Source organism: Rhinolophus hipposideros (genome assembly GCF_964194185.1).
Source record: "Rhinolophus hipposideros genome assembly, chromosome: 18".
Taxonomy (NCBI): Eukaryota; Metazoa; Chordata; class Mammalia; order Chiroptera; family Rhinolophidae; genus Rhinolophus; species Rhinolophus hipposideros.
In genome coordinates this window covers 32,183,833-32,202,588 of record NC_138064.1, presented here as the reverse complement: position 1 = coordinate 32,202,588, position 18,756 = coordinate 32,183,833, and positions in this window count along the sequence as shown.

The window sequence follows — 18,756 nt, the reverse complement described above, 5'->3', positions numbered from 1 at the left end:
CAAACCATATTTCATTAATAAATGAAGATGTGACATTGTGGAATAAGATCAAGCATTTTTAAGTGCTACAATTGTTAGGTACAATAATAATAGTACCTAATAAATACTGAGGTCTAGTTATGTACGAAGCACATAGTTATAAGAACTTTACATGGATTAGGCTATTTAATTCCTATGACATACTATGGAATCGAATGCTTTTTATGATATCCTATTTTACAAATGAGAAAAACCTCAAAAAAATTTAAGAAATTTGATCAAGTTCATATAGTTTAGTAAGCAAAGTTGCTGGGATCTGAAACTGGAGAGTCTGGAACTCTACTAACGGGACCTTAAACATATTTCAAAGATCTTATGCAATTTTGATAAATAAAAAAAAAAAAGAATGCCATAGAAGCATACATGAAGTAATAATGAAAAATCACATACATACAAACAAAATACACTGAGCTTTGTAGAGGTTAGAGAATTTATTAGCTGGTGATTCGTGGGTTAAAAATGTTAGTTCTGTCATGATTGATATCTAATATTTATTTCTACTTCGTTTTTGCCATACAGTTTACCAAAGTAATTTATAAAAAACACAAAATATTTATCTGTAAATTTTTTTAATAAAGCAGATTATTGCAAATTATAAAAAATATTTTGACCCTTTTGAAGGAAAACTGATCAAAGTGTTTGATATCTCTTGATAAGGCTTTATTTCCTATGGAAAGTCTGTAAATAAGCTCAAGAGCATATGCTGTGGAATTTCTTTTTCCTTTGCAGAAGGAAATACTAGTTTCTTCAAGTTGGCATGTCTGTTTTCCCATGAAGAGGGGGTTACTCTACTTTCCAAGAGGGGACTATCCCCATCTCGTGGAATCTCCGACGCCCTGAGCGCCTGTCATGTGGAAATTCCCATCTGCCTTTTAGACAGGAGGCTGGAGATTCCTCAGATAAATAAAACCTCCTGATGATCTGGACCCAAATCCCAAGTTCCAAGAGGGTGTCTACACACTTTTGAGTGCAAGTGCCCCAAAGCATCTCAAACAGAGAGACCTAAAGTTGTTCAAATGACTCCCAATTGTCTTTTTGAAGTTTTATCTCCTGTGCGTTCTGATTACTTTGGCTTACCAGCAGGAAGACTGCTTTGCTCAATGAATGCACAGGAGAGGCAAGGTGAGATGGATGTCCTCCCTGTTGAGAAGTGGCAGGAGGGCCGGTCACTGTGGCAAATGTTGTCTGTCTGTTTAGACACTCCTGGCTCCCAGACTAAGTAGCCCAATTTGAGGAAGAGTACCTGATACGAAAATCAAGGTTATCAAACTCCATGCCATTGTGTGCTTGACAGTGCCTGATCTTTATAGAGTCATTAATTCACAGCACAGGAAGCTTAGCAGACAGGCCCCCACCAGGAAGGAGATGAGATTATCCAAGGGATAATGAGTCCATAACTGAACAAAAAAAAAAAAAAAGAAGAAGAAGAAGAAGAAGAAATAAATAAATATATATATGAATAAATAAATAAATAAATAAATAGCTTTGGGGAGAGGAGGAGGAATTTTTTCATTTCTAATACGTCCAAGTCAAGTTGTTTTCTAATCCAAAGACAACCCCCTTTGACGTTTAGGAATAGAAATAGCAGATATCCTTATTCAGAACTCTCAGTGCACACAGGCAAGGGGTGTTCCAGGACAACTTTTGAAAAAGTAACTTATAACTTCTTAGTAAGCCAAGAAATCAATTTTGTGAAGGGAAAAATCACCTGCTTTTAAAAAGGAAAGAGAAGAATCAAAATATTCTCAACCCCCATTTTAAATGTGTCATTTACTATAACACACTAAATATAGTAACGTACATGGAAGTTATGAAGCAAATAAAATGAATGACCCCCTAACCCATTTACTTGACTATTACCTATCCCTAACTAGCATTCAAAGTACCTGTGCGGTCCTTTCACAGCCCATCTCTTGCCTCTCCATCGCCACCCAGAAGTAACAAATATCTTGAATTAGGGGTTTCTCATTCTAAACATTAATGTTCAGGACCACAATCCCTTACTGAAAACTCTTAAAAACAGATGTGTTTCAAATTCGGATTTTTCTTTTTTTCAGAAAGATTATATAGGTCATATCGTGTGTATTATGAATACTCCCAGCAGAGTCTGGAGAGAATTCAGTAGTCAAACTCATTAAAACAGCCAAAGCCAAATGGGTGAGTAGTCTCATCTGTTATAAAGAATCACTATAAAGAATGGCCTCCTCTGTTTTTGCCACCAAATGAGGTTACATATGAAAATAAACTTTCATATTTCATGACTTTATGGATTTTACAACTGCAGTTAAAGGAGCTTATGTTTACAGTTAAATTGAAACTTTACTCATCTAGTTGATTTTTTTTTTTTTGTATTTTGTTTAAGAAACATTTTCTACTCTGGAATCAGAAAGATATTTTTTAAAAATGTTTTATTTGTGAAGTTTTACCTTCCCTGATATATTTAAGTTATCTGGAAATAATTTTGGTGAATAATTTTTGTGAACTGTTATGAGAGAGGATTCTAATTTCTTCTTTTTATTCCCTCTATGGGTAAATAATTACTACTGTTATATTTTTAAGACACCATTTTGGTTACATATCTTACTTCCACATATAAAGAGGTCTATTTCTGGTCTGGCTATTTCACTGATCAATTTTTACCCTTGTACAAATACCACACTCTCTTAATTAGCTTAGATTAATAGATCTGGTAGCTAGTAGGGCAATCCTCTTAACCTTATTGTTATTCATCAGAAGTATCCTGACTCTTCTTGACCCCTTGATTTTCTATTCAAATATTATCATAAGCTAGTCAGGTTCCTCAAAAACCCCTTTTGGGAGTTTGATTGGATTTGCCCTGAAACTCTCATTTAATTTAGAGAAAACTGACATCTTAGTAATACTGATTCTTCTTAACTGAATATGATGATATGTATACATTTATATATTTTTAATGACTTTCGATAATGTTTTACAATTTTCTCCATACTGGCATTTCACATATATTATTACACTTATTCCTGAGTACGTCACTTTCCTAATTTTTCTTATTAATTCTAATAAACTATCTCTATTTGCTTAGATTTTTTTATACAAACAATTGTGTTATTTGTAGATAACAATTTTGTTTCCTTCCAAAAGTTATAATTATTTCTTTTTCATATATTTCATTGGCCAGAAACTTCAGTACAATGTTGAAAAAGAAACAAAAGAGTGATAATAGAAACGCTTGTCCTGTTCCTAATTTTAAAAGGAATGTTTCCAAAATTCACTATTAAGAATATTTGCTGTAAGGTTTTGATAAATAATTATATTGCTAGGTTGGAAAGAGTAATTATCATGAATGGATGTTCAATTACACTGAATGGTTTTCTACTCCAAGTAAGATAATCAAATGGTATTTCTCCTTTAATCTACAAATGTGCTGGAACATATTAATTGGTTTTATTATGTTTAAAATACATTTACATTCCTGGCATAAGCTGAACTTGATCATGTGGTATTATCATTTTATACACTGCTAGATTTGGTTTGTTAATATTGTGGTTTTTGTTTTGGCATTAATGTTCTTGAGTAAGATTGGTCTGTAATTTTTATTTCACTCATTCTTATCTGTGTTTTGGTACAAAGGTTGTACTTGTATTAGAAAATAAGTTACGGAGAGTTTCTTCTTTGTCTATTATCTGGAAGAGTTTACATAAGATTAGAATTGTTTTCCTTAAAAATTTAAAGAATTTATTGATAAAATTGTGCTTGCTAGTTTCAATGTGGGGAGATTTTTAACTACTGATCTGGATTTCCATTTCTTATTGAGTCAGTTTTGATAAGTCAAGATTTGCTACGAATCTACCCATTCCAATTATGTTTTCAAATTGTTGATAAAAGTTGTTACTCTTCCTTGTGCCTTGTGTCTTTGACTTGATAAATTCTGCCACAGGTTTATCTATATTACTAGCCTTTTAAAAATAACTTTTCTCTTTGTCAATCCTCTTCATTATATTTGCTTTCTGTTTTACTAATTGATCTTGTTTATTATCTAGTTTCTTTTACTTTCTTTGGATTTATTTTGTTGATTTTTTTTCTAACATCTTAAGTTTAATAATCAGTAAATTAATTTTTAGCTTTTCTTCTTTCCTATTGTAAGCATCAAAGGATATATACAGTGGGTGCCAAAAAAATGTACACACATTTTAAGCTATGTTATCTATGTATTACTTTTTGAAGTTGAATTATGTAGCAATGTGTAGCATGACGTTCACTCAAAAGATGGCGTTAATCAAATGACTGCTAGCGTCATCCATTGTATTATAATTTTAATACAGTTTTTTCCTTTCTTAAAATGTGTATACATTTTTTTGGCACCCTCTGTATGTATAAAATAAAAGCTATTGATATACATAAAGGATATATATATATATATATATAACCTTCAAAATATTCAGGATTCTTTGTTTTATTATATGGTAAATTTATTATTATCATGTTCTAGGTATTTGTTATTTTCCAAATGCATGATGGTTGTAAACTTCATTCTTTAATGTATGATTTCTATCTTAATAGTATTAAGATCTACATGACACAATTCTTTGAAATGTGTGAAGGCCTAGTATATAAAGTTTCATATGTACTGGAAAAGAATGTGTATTCTCTAACTGTTGGAAATATGGTTCTATGTGTGCCCATCGAATCATCTTAATGATACATATGCAAATCTTCCGTATCGTTACATTTTTTTCTTCTGCTTGTCCTAAAAATGAGCAAAGATAAGGGGAATTAGTGAATTTCCCTTGTAATTCCATAATGATTTGCTTTATATATTAATATTTTGGTGCTATTTAGTTAGATCCATATAAGTTTAGAATTGTTATTTTTTTCCATGTGTCTCATTGTTTTATATGTATCTACTTTATTCTTAATAATGCTTGTGTTTTAATTTTTATTTTGTTAGTTTTAATACAGCTACCACAACTTGCTTATTTCCTTGCATTTTTCCTTTCTTTCTTTTTCTATTTTCACATTAACCAAACTGAGCAATAGACTATTACTCCTTGGTGTCCCCTCACAATCACAATTCCCTCTGTGCTCCCAAAAGTAACCACTCACAGCTTCTTATTTTATCTGGTTTAGTATGTTCCTTGTTATCCTTTCCCCATTCTTTTATCCTTAATCTGTACAGGTTTCTATGTTTCTCTCAAATTCAACCTGATAATCTCTGTCTTTTAACTGATGGTAGTTAAACTGCTATCACTGGGGAAATCATTACATTTCTGTTTATTTATAATACACATATAAATTAATTGAATATAATTAGATTTACTGCTCTTTGCATCAGATTGTTGTTTATAAATAAAGAGGGTGCCAAAAAAATGTACACACATTTTAAGAAAGGAAAACTCTATTAAAATTGTAATAATATTCAACATATACCGATAACAAAAGATGAATACAAGTCACTTTTGACTTCTGCAATTACAAGCGGTGCTCAAAATGGTTACCATCAGTGTCCAGTCACTTCTGATTATGGCAAACTACTGTTTGAGCAACGTTGACCAAAGTGTCCATTTATATACATTTTTTTGGCACCCGTGGTATTTATATCTTTACCCTCATACATGGAAGAATATTTGCCCATTCCATCAACCTTAGAGTTGGCTATCCGACTTGCATTGGCAAATAGGACATTAGCAGACATAACACAGCATGGAACTGAATAATGCCTGTATGTTTCTCTGCTGTAATCACAAGGAAAACATCCCTAGGTTAGAAAGCTGGGCCTAGGAGGAGGGTGAGAGGCATGTGGAGTAGATCTAAACCATTTTAGTTCATCTGAGCCTTAGTCACCAATCCTCAATCCATATAAAGACCCACCAACATGAATGCTTATGTGTTAATCATGAATAATTTATTACTAAGCAATAGCTAAATGATGCATTCTTACTGATATACTTTTCTATTTCCACTGTGTGACTTTGTGCTTATTTGTTCCACTATTATCTCCTTTTCCTTTAGAGAAGGTGACTTAATTGAAATCTCTGTTGGTTTATTTTCTTTTTCTTTCTTATTGTAATTCCTTTCTTGTTTGGAACTTATGTTCTAGTTCTTTGATTAATATTCTTGAAATTTTATCATGCATACTAAACCAAGTCTAAAGTTAATATCTTATCTTTTCTCCTAAAAACACAAAATTTCAGAATAGTTTGATTTCAATCACTCCTTCCCAACATATAGGCTATTTTTTTTCCAGTTAGTTACATATTTTTTTAACTCACAAATTAGGTGCTATTAAAATTAGTATTTTATACAGGTTTTTTTTGGCCCAGATATTTTTATGTCTGTTGTTAGATTTCTTTAAATAGTTCTTTCTTTGTTCACTATTCTTTCTTGCAACTCAGACCTTTCACCTTTTTTTCTAAAATATAGCTTTTGTAAGTGAATGTCTTTTAATGGTACATTCTGCCAGTTTTTTTATTTATTTTAAAAATTTTATTTTACTCTGGTTTTAAAACTTAGTTTTGATAAGTACATAGTTAGTTTTCCCCGACATATTGAAGATATTATTCTGTTATCTATTATTTTTATCCAAAATCTGCTGTTAGTCTAGTTGTTACTCCTTTATGCATGATATGTATTCTACTCTGACTGCTATCAAGATCTTTTTTTGTCACTAGTATTCTACAATTTTGCCAAAAATTTACACCATATGGATTTATTTTTATTTATTCTGCTTAGGATATAATCAGATTTTCATGTTGATGGATTTCTGTATTTTATCAAGTTTGAAAAATGTTTTAGCTATTATGTTTTTAACTGATTTCTCAAATTCAATGCGTGTTTTTCTCATGCTAATTTCCACAATGATGGAACTTTTATATTCTTCATCCCCTTTTTCTGCGCTGTTTTTTGGGGAGATTATTTAGATTTGTATTTTAGTTCAGACATTCTTCAGTGGCATTAACTCTGTGGTTAAAATATCCACAGAACTTTTAATTTCAACATTTACACTTTTTTACATTTAGAGGTTCTATTTGGATAATTTTCAGATATACCTGGATATCTTTATATAGTCTTGTTTCTCACTCAATTTTTAATTTCATATTTTACATTAACATTTTTTATAGTTATATATTCCATATTTGCAAATTCTAATATTTGAAATCCTTGGCTGCATATATCTGTTGTTAACTGTCCTTTCAATTCTCATTCATAGTGCCTAGTTACCTTGGGAACTTTTACTATGAACTTATTTTGTAGAACTTATTCTACAGGAATCCTAAATTTTAATATGAACATATTTACATCTAGAGAAGATTTGTACTTACTTCTGCTGAGAGTCAGAAGTTATTACCAAGTTAGGATATTTTATCCCATTTTGAGGGGCTTAAATTAATACGAGAATCTCAGGTTCATCTCATCTATCATGCTGTTCACCCAAGGTAAATTCTCCATTCACAAAATTGACTTTTGCCTAAACAACCCTAAATTTCACCTCTGGAATTTGTTTCCTGTTTATATTTAACTCACCGCTCTTTTGTTTTCCTTTTTATAATTGTCATTTTGTTTTGTTGATTTGCCAAGTCGATTTTCCTAACATCATAAGAGACATCATCCATTAAAAATTCTTTTTATGTAATTATTGCAGGAGTGAAATATATTTTAATGGGTAAGACTTTAAATATCTAATGACCCACATTGTCTCAAAATATTTTCACTACATAATTGTATTAAGGCTTTAAAACAATTTTGTTGAGGATGATGCTGCATTATCACCAATATCAGGTAAGAAGGTTGAGTCTCAGGTGACTTATTATTCAAAGGACACAGAATGCCACGAGTAAACATTTGTCAAGGCTGGTACTTTGGAGATAAAACAGAATTTATGCATTTGTAGGACTCTAACCCAAAGAATCTATCAATTTAATGTAACATTCTTATCAAATCAATATTTTATTCAAATGATATGTTTCATTCCAATTAATAATTAATAGTATCCTTTTGAGTTTTTCATTTCTATACCTACAACCTTTAAAAATTGTTTGTTTTATAACTTACCATTTAAAAGTTCCTCAAATGTTCCAAAGTTTGACCAAATGATTTAACAGGCATTAGGATTTAGTTACAGTTTAACTTTAAAAATTATTTTTAGCTATAACTTCATGGAGTCTGAGATAATAGAAAAGCTGACTTTTTTCCCCCCGAATAAACCAATGCTCCAGAGTAAATGATTTTGAAGCCAAAGAAGGATTTCAAAGTTATGGAGCCTTAACCATAACTTCTTGGGGAATTTTCCAAGTCTGCAAAATAATACTTTAAAATAAATACTTGCAAATCCATAGCACTATTCATGTGAGCCTAAGTATCATTAAGCCTGAGATAACATACTCATTCCATCTTGCAGACAGTGATATAGAAACACAAAAGCATTAAGTGACTTTGGCAATGCCACAGAAGGGCAACCAAACCTGAGTCCCTAGCAATATATCTCAGAAGTATCTTAAGGAAGAATCACTTCCAGGGGATCCTCAGGCTTCAGAGATTCTGAAATATCTTGGTGGTTCTCAACAACATCACCTGGGAACTTTGATAGAAATACAAATTCTGAGGTCCTACCTCAGATCCACTAAATCAGAAACTCAGGGCGGAGTCAAGCAATCTGTGTTTTCACAAGCAGTGAACTTCATTCTGGTATCCCCTAAAGTTTGAGAGTTACTACTGTAAACAAAAGCATAGACAAAAGACATGATCTTCCTCTTCCCACCTCCCTGGACCAGTGGTAAGGGGCAAAAACTCTGAGAAGGGAAATGAGAAGTAAGGATCATAGATGACAAGATCCATAGTTGCCACCAGTATGATTCTCTATAGAGATTCTTTGTAGGACTGATCCTGTACCTTGATGTTAGGCTAGACTAGCCTGCAATTATTTGTGAGGTACATAATTTGTTACTAATGATAAAATAATGAATTGTATAAATTATTAACTTTATGTAAATATTAATGAGTTTAAGGCTGTCCTTACAATAATGTCTACTCAATCATGTATATTCCTATATAGTTCCCTAAATTCAAGAGAAATATGTGGAGTTACAACTAGAATGCTACCAACTTGTCTTCAGATTGTCTTACCTGTGGTACAGTAGATAGTGAGAACCCATTAATAAAGCATGTGCTAATAGTTTTGGAGATTCAAGATTGTTAGAGTACCATACTTCTCAAAAATTCTATATAAATCTGTAGAATCGATGTATGTAATTATCATTATATATGCTAGGCTAATAATCTCTCATAATCTTCTAATTTGAAGTAATCTGAATGATTGGTATGAAGCAACAAGGAGTATCGAAGGAAACAAGCAAGTCATGACTTGGAAGAAGCCGAATAACATTTTATTTACCATGGGGGAAAAAGAGCAGAGATAGAAGAAAGGAAGATCACGTCTTGTGTACTTTTGCCTACAGCAGTAGCTCTGAAATCTTAGGGTATAAAAAAATGACCTGATGAGCTTTTTTTTTTTTCCCTCTACCCCAGCCACACAGACTGCCCAGAAAAAGCATGTGATGTAACAAGTTTAACTGCATTTCAGAAATTGTATCATATTAGGGGGGACCAACCTGGTAGACAAGTGTGGTCAAGGAAGAGAGTTGAAACTGACAAAAACTCTGGGTGAGTAAGTCAGACATCAGAAGTACAGGGGACTATACATGTGCATAAAATCACTCTCAGGGCAACATTACTGAGGGCTGGAAGGTGGTTCAAGCTTAACAGTGCAAGATAAATTGGGTAAAGTGGTCAGAGATCAGCTGTCAAAACAGTAGAACTTATATATGTCAACGTAAGAAGCAAAACATTAATCCAAATCAAGATATGGGAAATGAGATTCTAATGCTCATACTGTAGAAGGGCCGAGAGATCAGCAGAGGATCTGCTGAATACAATGAAGATATAATTGTCTATAGAGAAAAGACAGTGACCTCAAACAAAAGGAATTGAATTTTGACTACACTCTCTCATATCTGATTCTCTACTTCTCCTTCCTAAATACAACAGTGTTTCCTGTATCCTTCAGCTTTTCCCAGATTGTGCATTTGCTATAGACTACACAGTCAAAAGCTATTATCTAATATTAAGCTCCTTCATGAATAGTTCGATTCGCTCAATTTTTACCAAGCTTAAAAATATGAAATGCATCCACAAAATCAATTTTCCATCTGCATTTTGCAGGTAGGAAATGGAAAGAACCAAAATAGTTTTAACTGGAGGTCATTTGTTTTTTTAAAAAGGTGTAATAAACTTGGCCATAGACCGGTATCTGCAAATTGTAAGGAACTATTTTACATAATAACAGAAAATTGTATAATCTTTGCCTGATGCAAGAGATTAGCAAATTGGTTCAAATTTACCATCTGCATTTCCTAGTTTTAGAAGTGATTCTCAAATGTACACTTTCACATCCATATGCAAATAAATGTTAAGTGTCAACAGCTTTTTATAATCTAAAGTATTCTTTATTTAGCTTTAGAACAAGGTCTGAAGATTTGCCCAAATCCTGAAAAATAATGAACCAATACCTTATCAGTATCCCAGGGTTCTCTTCCACTCAAGTGGCAATCTTTTTGTTTCAATTCAATACCCAGAAGCCAAAACAATACTATGGAAAACCTGGGAGTGTTGTGTATGAAAGAAAGGAAGGAGGGAGTTAGGGAGGGAAGAAAGGAAGGAAGGAAGGAAGGAAGGAAGGAAGGAAGGAAGGAAGGAAGGAAGGAAGGAAGGAAGGAAGGAAGGAAGGAAGTAAATAACGGATAAATGAATGAATAAATAAATAAATCAGGCTCTCGGGTGAAAAGCAATCAATTGGTTGTACTTTTTGTGAAGTTTGATTCATCACATTCCCAGGAAAGGGAGAACAGAGACAGGGATCCCTTTGGAGTTTTTAGAGAATAGTTTTTTCCTATAGCTGGCTACAAAGAGAACTGGTGATTCCCAAGGCAATCAGCATTGCTAAGAAAAATCTCTGTTCTCCACAAAAAAATGAGTCCTTATTTGCAAATCAATAGCAAACACATACCTTTGTCTCTACTGGGAGAAAGCAATGATGGTCCAGGTGGAATTGAATATTAAAAAAGAAATGTAAATCTTCGTGTTCTTATTTCAATTATCTATCAGTTCCCTTTTCCACATACTTAATAGAAAACAACTATATTGGTAAGGTATAAGATAAACGTTTTAAAAACTTGACACAAAACTACAAAAGACAGTCTTACAAAACACATACTCCAATTAACAGGCATTTCCCACATTTAATGGAATAATATTCCCCTGTTTATTTGAAGAAACTATGGGGCAAAGAAGCATTTGTTTGTTTGTTTTTCCAAAAATAAATAATATTAATATAATCCTGTTATATTTTATGTGCATGTGTTGCATATAAAATGTTCATGTATACTTTATTGATTTTTTCTTTTTTTAAAATTTTGTTCTGTTTCTGTTAAATACTTCTATAATACTAACAAGACACCTGGATCTGGAGTTCCATTAATTAGGCAGCAGCAATGTGCCAAAGCACATATGAGGTAAATTTCTGTGCTTTAAAAATCACAACAATGTGTAACTCTGGAAGAAAATGCATTTTCTGACTTAGAAACCCTTTCCCAGAACTTAAAAAAAGAGAGTGGCCTCTTTTTTTCTTTTATTGGAAAAGTATTCTAATGTCTTCAGAATTTTTGAAAACTTATTATCATTCCAATATAAAGACAGCTAAATCAATCATATATGAAGACTCCATTAACTCTTTCTTTGGCTTAACAAAGATTCCTGTTCAGAAGAATTTAATACTAAGACAGCTGGTCACCAATTTCAAAAGATTTACATTTTAGACATACACAGAGGGTGCCAAAAATGTACACACATTTTAAGAAAGGAAAAAAACTATATTAAAATTGTAATAATATATACCGATAACAAAAGATGAAAAAAAGTCAGGTGTATACATTTTGGGGGCACGCTGGTAGATAAAGGATATATATACTAACATACATTGTTTTTTTCTGAAATGTATTGGTTGTACATTTACACACCCAGTTATATCTCTGTGGTGTTAAGTAATGTCAAGCAAAAATTGCACTGAACAAAGTTAAACAGGCAAGAAAGACGTAATTCAAGCTATTGCAATAGGGGAGAGAGAATCAACTCAATTCTGCAGAAAGAAGATTTGGGAGAATGTTTATGAGATGGGGTGAGCTAGTGGAAAATTACCAGCAAATATCAGGAGATAGTCGATCAGTGTGATGTATGGAGCACATTGAATTACTCCTGCGTTTGCAAATGTTTTTCTCTGTGATTAGGTCATCTGTGTTTGCCAGTTGGCTCCCATCTCAGTTAGGCTTCTACCCTCCTACAGAGACTGGAAGACAGGAATGCCATCTCCTTCATTATTTACATTTCAAAGATGTTTCTTTGTTCCTTAAGAAAGACATTTCTTGAGTTGTAAAACTGGCAAGAGGCTGAGAAAAGATTTCTATCATTTCAAAGAGGGGAGAGAAATAATTTATAATTCCAAGTTTTCTAAAGTAAATGCTTTTAAAAAGGGGAGAGCTCCCCTTTTTTAAGTTGAGCTCCGTGCTCCTGATGCCAAAGATTGCCGGATCGATTCCCACATGGGCCAGTAGACTCTAAACCACAAGGTTGCCTGTTTGACTCCTCCACTCCCGCAAGGGATGGTGGGCTCTGTCATCTGCAACTAAGATTGAACACCGGCACCTTGAGCTGAGCTGCCGCTGAGCTCCCAGATCACTCAGTCAGTTGAAGCACGTCCTCTCAACCACAAGGTTGCCGGTTAGACTCCTGGGATGGTGGGCTGAGCCCCCTGCAACTAGCAACGGCAACTGGACCTGGAGCTGAGCTGCGCCCTCCACAACTAAGACTGAAAGGACAACACCTTGACTTGGAAAAAGTCCTAGAAGTACACACTGTTTCCCAATAAAGTCCTGTTTCCCTTCCCCAATTTAAAAAAAAAAAAAAATCTTTTTTTAAAAACTAGAATATATTTTTTAAAAAGGGGGGGTGGAGATCAGGGACCCAAAGCCTAATGCTTAGTCAAGCTGAAGGGAACTCTAAGGCCATCTTGGTCAGTAACATGAAAAAGGAAAATCTAACACTGCAAAAGTTACTTTGAAATAGGGGTTTAAAGGAAGAAAGGCACATAGCCTCATCAAAAGGAAGGGGAAGTCGTCCAAGTCTCAGGTGGGGTTCTGCCAACAGCAAACTGACAAGGTTCCCCCCAAGACAGGTAAACAGAGCCTGGGGGCAGAGCAGAAAGCCTGAATGGGGCTGAGGATGACCATTAGTTACAGAAAACCAGAGGGGGAAAGGCTTGACACCTGTGATAAAGAGTTTTAATTTGGCGAGGTGTCGGGCATTGGCACAGCACTCTGAGAGGGAAAGTAATGCAATCAAAAAGGCCCAAAGAAGATGACTGACAGCTGTGAGGGATTTGAGGGGGCACAAGCTGAGGTGGGAAGACCACTAAGGATGTCATTATAACGCTTGTTGGACTGTTCGAGTGCTTCGTCTCCACACTTGCTCCCACTCTGGACCTTTTTCTCTCCTAAAGCACTTTTCTTGTCTCTCTCCTTAATTATCTTTTCACACTCCAGTCCTTATGACCACCTTTAAAAAAAATCCAACTGCCCTTTCTGTTTCTTTGAAATCTCTCCACAAGGCACACGTCAACCATAAGATTTAAAATGCAATTAAATCAGCAGATCTTTAAGGCAGAGGGTGGAAAGCAATAATTAAGATCATTTCCTAAGTTTGCCTGATCATAAAGACCGAACATGGGATTTTTATTAAATACAGTATGTTTAATATGTTTGGGCGCTTCTTAAATATACATTCCTGGGCCACACTCCAAACCTACTGAAATCATGTTGTGCAGGGGAGGGGTATACAATGTGTTTTTAAAAGGGTGCCCCAAATGACTGTTGTGGTCTCACAATTTGGGAAATATGTTAAGAAATAACCTGTAGCTGGCAGTGTCATGAGAGAGGCTGCATGGAAGAAGTGAGTTTTAAATAAGTCAGTTTTGAAACTATTTTCTTCTCTGTTTTGGTCCCTGATGGCAACAGTACATTAGGCTAATGGTGGATACCTAATGAATAATGTTACCTGGAAGAAGTATGGTCCCGCCAACCATTGGTTTGAGGGAATAAACATAATCAGAGAAGAGGAATCTGCAGAAGTGTGAGGTAGACTACAAGCAGAGCCACCACGTTGGAGGTGGGCCAGAGGCTCCATGTGAGAACGAGGCCCTAGACATACAGCCACTTGAAATACTTTTCTTAAACTGAATGTCTGTGTCTCTTTAGCCCTATCCCAGGATAGAAGGACTGTAGAGGATAAACATCCAGATGAGGAAATAAGTTTTATACTATATTAATGTTGCCAGGTTTATACAGCTGTGTACCAAGTGAATTAACACTGAAAATGCTCCTTTAAAACCTTAAACAAACATGAAACAAAGTATCTTGAAGGAAGGAATAAGATTTAACCTGTAGGATTATGGTAATCAGTCCAATTTTTCCGATTAGGAAGAACCATTAGAATATGTATCTGGAGACTTCATAAAAGCAAGTCAAAGGAATCTGAAGGAAAAGCTGAAGGGAGCATTTGGAGTCACACATTAAAATAAGGAGACAGTTGGTGTCATTTGAACTTTCCCACTAGAGAGCTTACCATCCAGCTTCCCCTTGCGTACAGTGCACCACCAGTAAGCTGAGCAGAGAACTGGACAGAAAAGGGCATCCATTTGGATTTGGGATTCAAAGTCTGGACAAAAGTAGAAGATGATAACAACCCTCCCCAACATCTATCACCTTCTGGCAAGCTCTGGCAGGACGCAGGCCTCATCTGATTGTCCACAGACCCTATTTGTCAAGATTACCATTCCTCTTTCCCAGCAGATCCAGATGTTGCCCTGTTGAAATTGAGTGATTTTCTTTTTTCAAAGTGCTGTCTTCTTTTGGTCAGGACCCTTACTTAATTTTCAAACAGAAACAAGATAATGAGCAGTCTCTGCAGAGCTTTCTGTGTCAAAAGTTCTTATTCTCTAAGCATGTGGGGAATTATGTATGCAAGATTCATGTACAGAGTGACATGCACTATGCTCACAATTGCACCATCGAGTCCCACAATGGAGAGCTCTTGGGATATTTAATTTGGTTTTCAAATGCAATGGAAAAATTAAAGGTTGTTTTTTTCTCCCCTCGAATTTTTTTTCTTTCAATGAAAGTATTCTTTTGAAAAGAAGAAAAAGCAAACCAGTAGTAGAAATCACAAACAATACAGAAGAAATGACACAGAAGGCAGGGTACAGACCTTTCAGTACTACAATCTAACATAGACAAGTTCTATAAAAGATTTTTCCAGCTTTATTGAAATATAATTGACATATAACATTGTGTAAGTTTAAGATGTCCTTGTTGATTTGATACACTTATATATTGTGAAATGATTACCACAGTAGTATCAGTTAACACAACACCTCCATCACCTCACATAATTACCGTTTCTTTTTTTGTGGTGAGAACATTTAAGATCTACTCTCTTAGCAATTTTCAAGTATATAATACAGTATTGTTAACTATAATCACCATGCTGTACATTAGGGCTCCAAAACTTATTCATCTTTTTTTAAATTTCAGCTTTATTGAGGTATAATTGACATATAAAAGTATAAGACATTTAAAATGTACATTGTGGTGATTGGATATGCATATACATTGTGAAAGGATTTCCTCCCACATAGTTAATTAACACATCCATCATCTCACATATTTGTCTTTTTTTTCTTGGTGAGAACATTTAAGTTCTACTCTCTTTGCAAATTTCAATTAAAAAGTACAATGTTATCAACTATAATCACCGTGTTTTACATTATATCCTCAGACCTTAATCATCTTAGAATTGAAAGTGTATACCCTTTTACTTACCTCTGTTTATTTCCTCCAGCCCTCAGTCCCTGGAAACCACCATTCTAGTTTTTTGTTTCTATGAATTTAACTCTTTTTTTAAAATTATTATTATTTTTAAGATTCCACATTTATGTAATACCATGAGTGTTTGTCTTTCTCTGCATGGCCTATTTCACTTAGCATAATGCCCTCAAGTGCCATGTTGTCACAAATGGCAGGATTTTCTTTTTTAAGGCTGTATAATACTTTCCATTGTATATACAAAAGATTTTTAAGGCAGTTTGAATATGCATGCATGCAACAGAGAAAGAAGGAAATAGTAAGAATGATGAAGAGAAAAGTATATATATATATATATATATATATATATATATATATATACATATATGTATATATATATATATATCTTTTGCATAATATGCTGATTTATCACAGTAATAACTTCTGTCCACTTTAAGTATTCCATATGTTCTTTCTTCAATATCTTGATGTTAATAGCTGGTAACACTAATCTAGAAGATAGACTTTGCTGTGCCTGTCCTCTTATTAGTATGATTAATAAATATTAAACTCTATCTTGATGCATTAAATAAACTATTAAAACAAATATTATATCAAAGCTATTAACATTTGCCTTATTAAAGCAAAATGTAATATTTTGTTATAATATTTATGAATAAGCCACTATATCTTGATTTTAAAACATATTTATGAAACACATTATAAGCAAACTTAAACTGCAAGTGACAAACTTGGAAGAATGTTACTAAAATTAAAATGTATATACCGTTGTTTCCCTGAAAATAAGACCTAGTCAGACAATCAGCTCTAATGTGTCTTTCAGAGCAAAGATTAATATAGAACCCGATCTTATTTTACTATATATGATATAAAATAATATAATATAAGACCTGGTTTTATATTAATTTTTGCTCCAAAAGACACATTAGAGCAGATTGCCCAGCTAGGTCTTATTTTCGGGGAAACAGGGTATTCTAAATACAGAAAAAGCTGATACAAACCATTAATAAGTATTATTAACATCCTAATTGAAATGTAGGCATAAGCAGACTATATTGAGAAGATAATCACCTATGGATAGGTTTAATGACTTATTCAATTTTATAATAATTTGCAAATTTAAAAATGAAATACAATTATTTAATGAGAATATTCAAGACTGGCAAAGATGCAGTGATATAGGCAATCTATTTCACATCTAGTAAAAGTATAAATGGGTATAATTTTTGTGAAAAATTATTTGATAATATACTTTAAAGTCTAGAGCTTTCAACTCAGTAGTTAAACAACTAGAATGTTATCAGAGGCAATAAGTAATGTGAAATGATACAAGTACACGGGTTATTCTCACAGAATTATTTGTAATAGAAACAGAAACACTCTAATTTTCATAAGGAAAATTGTTAAAATGAGCTTGTAGAAGATTTAATGAAATATGGCAATACAGTGTGATATTGTTTAAATAAATAAATAAAAATTAAAATATATGCATATCTATAGTTATGATCCTAATTGTATATTTTAAAATATATTTACCAACAGGATCCGTTTCTTTAAGAATATGCACTTTGGAAGTCCCCCAGATTTTTCAATATTAGCATGGCATATGATCTCCTCCCAAATTCAGCTTTTACGGTTCCTAGAATTCATTGTTCTGATATCTGCATAATGTAGTTTTTTTTAGACCCCTTCCCATCACAGAATCAATTCACTACCAGACTCCTCAGTTCATTTTTAATTGGTCTAAAATTTTGATTTTCTAATGAACAATCATTATTTTCTCATACTCTCCACTCTCCCTTCATGCCCCTGGCACTAGATGCTGCTTATCTTTTCAGAATGATTTTAACAAACAAAGTGATTTTTTTCCCCTTTTTTCTTTAAACTTCATAAAAGTAAGAGATTTGGAAAGAAAGAAAAAATTCCTACATAAGAAGCATACTTTATTCTAGAAAAGTTCTAGAAAAAGTTGAATTTCGAATTTCAAATGCAAAGGGTTTATTAAATAAGAATATTCATCCAAAGAGGGTGGAAGGAGCAAATTATGCTGTGGTTATCCAGGTTGGAGGAACACTGAAGATTTCATTAATTATTCATTATACGTACTTTTTAATTTTCTGCAATCAACATGTTTTGTTTGTAATTATAATTCATGTTATAATATGTAATATATAATTCATGTTACATATTATAATTATGTTTATATATTTAATATTATATATAATTCATATATAACATGTAATCTAGATGTTATAATAATTATATTATTATAAATCAACCTTTGTTTCTGACCCTAAAAGGCAGTATAGCTAGGTAGGTAAAAGCACTAAATCTGGAGCCTGACTGCCTGGTTTATAGCCTGGCTCTGTTATGACTATCTGAAGAATCTTAAGTAAGTTATTTTTGCTCTTTGTGTTTCAGTATTCTCATCTGTAAAATGGGGATAATCAGAGTACCTACATCATCAGGTTGTTGTGATGATTAAATGAGTGAAGCATGTGAAGGGAAGAGAAGTGACAGCCAGAGTAAGTGCTGTATAGGTGCACACTACAGTTATTAAAAATTAGAACCAATTTTGGAAAATAGATAGAGGTTCTCAAGGACTTCTTAAAAATGTATAATACACTGCTACTGATATCATTTACTTGGTTTTTACCTTGTGCTAGAGACCATCCTTATCACTTTATATACATTTATTTACTTAATTATCTCAGGAAATGTAATGTTATATATTGTTATCCCCATTTTATAGACA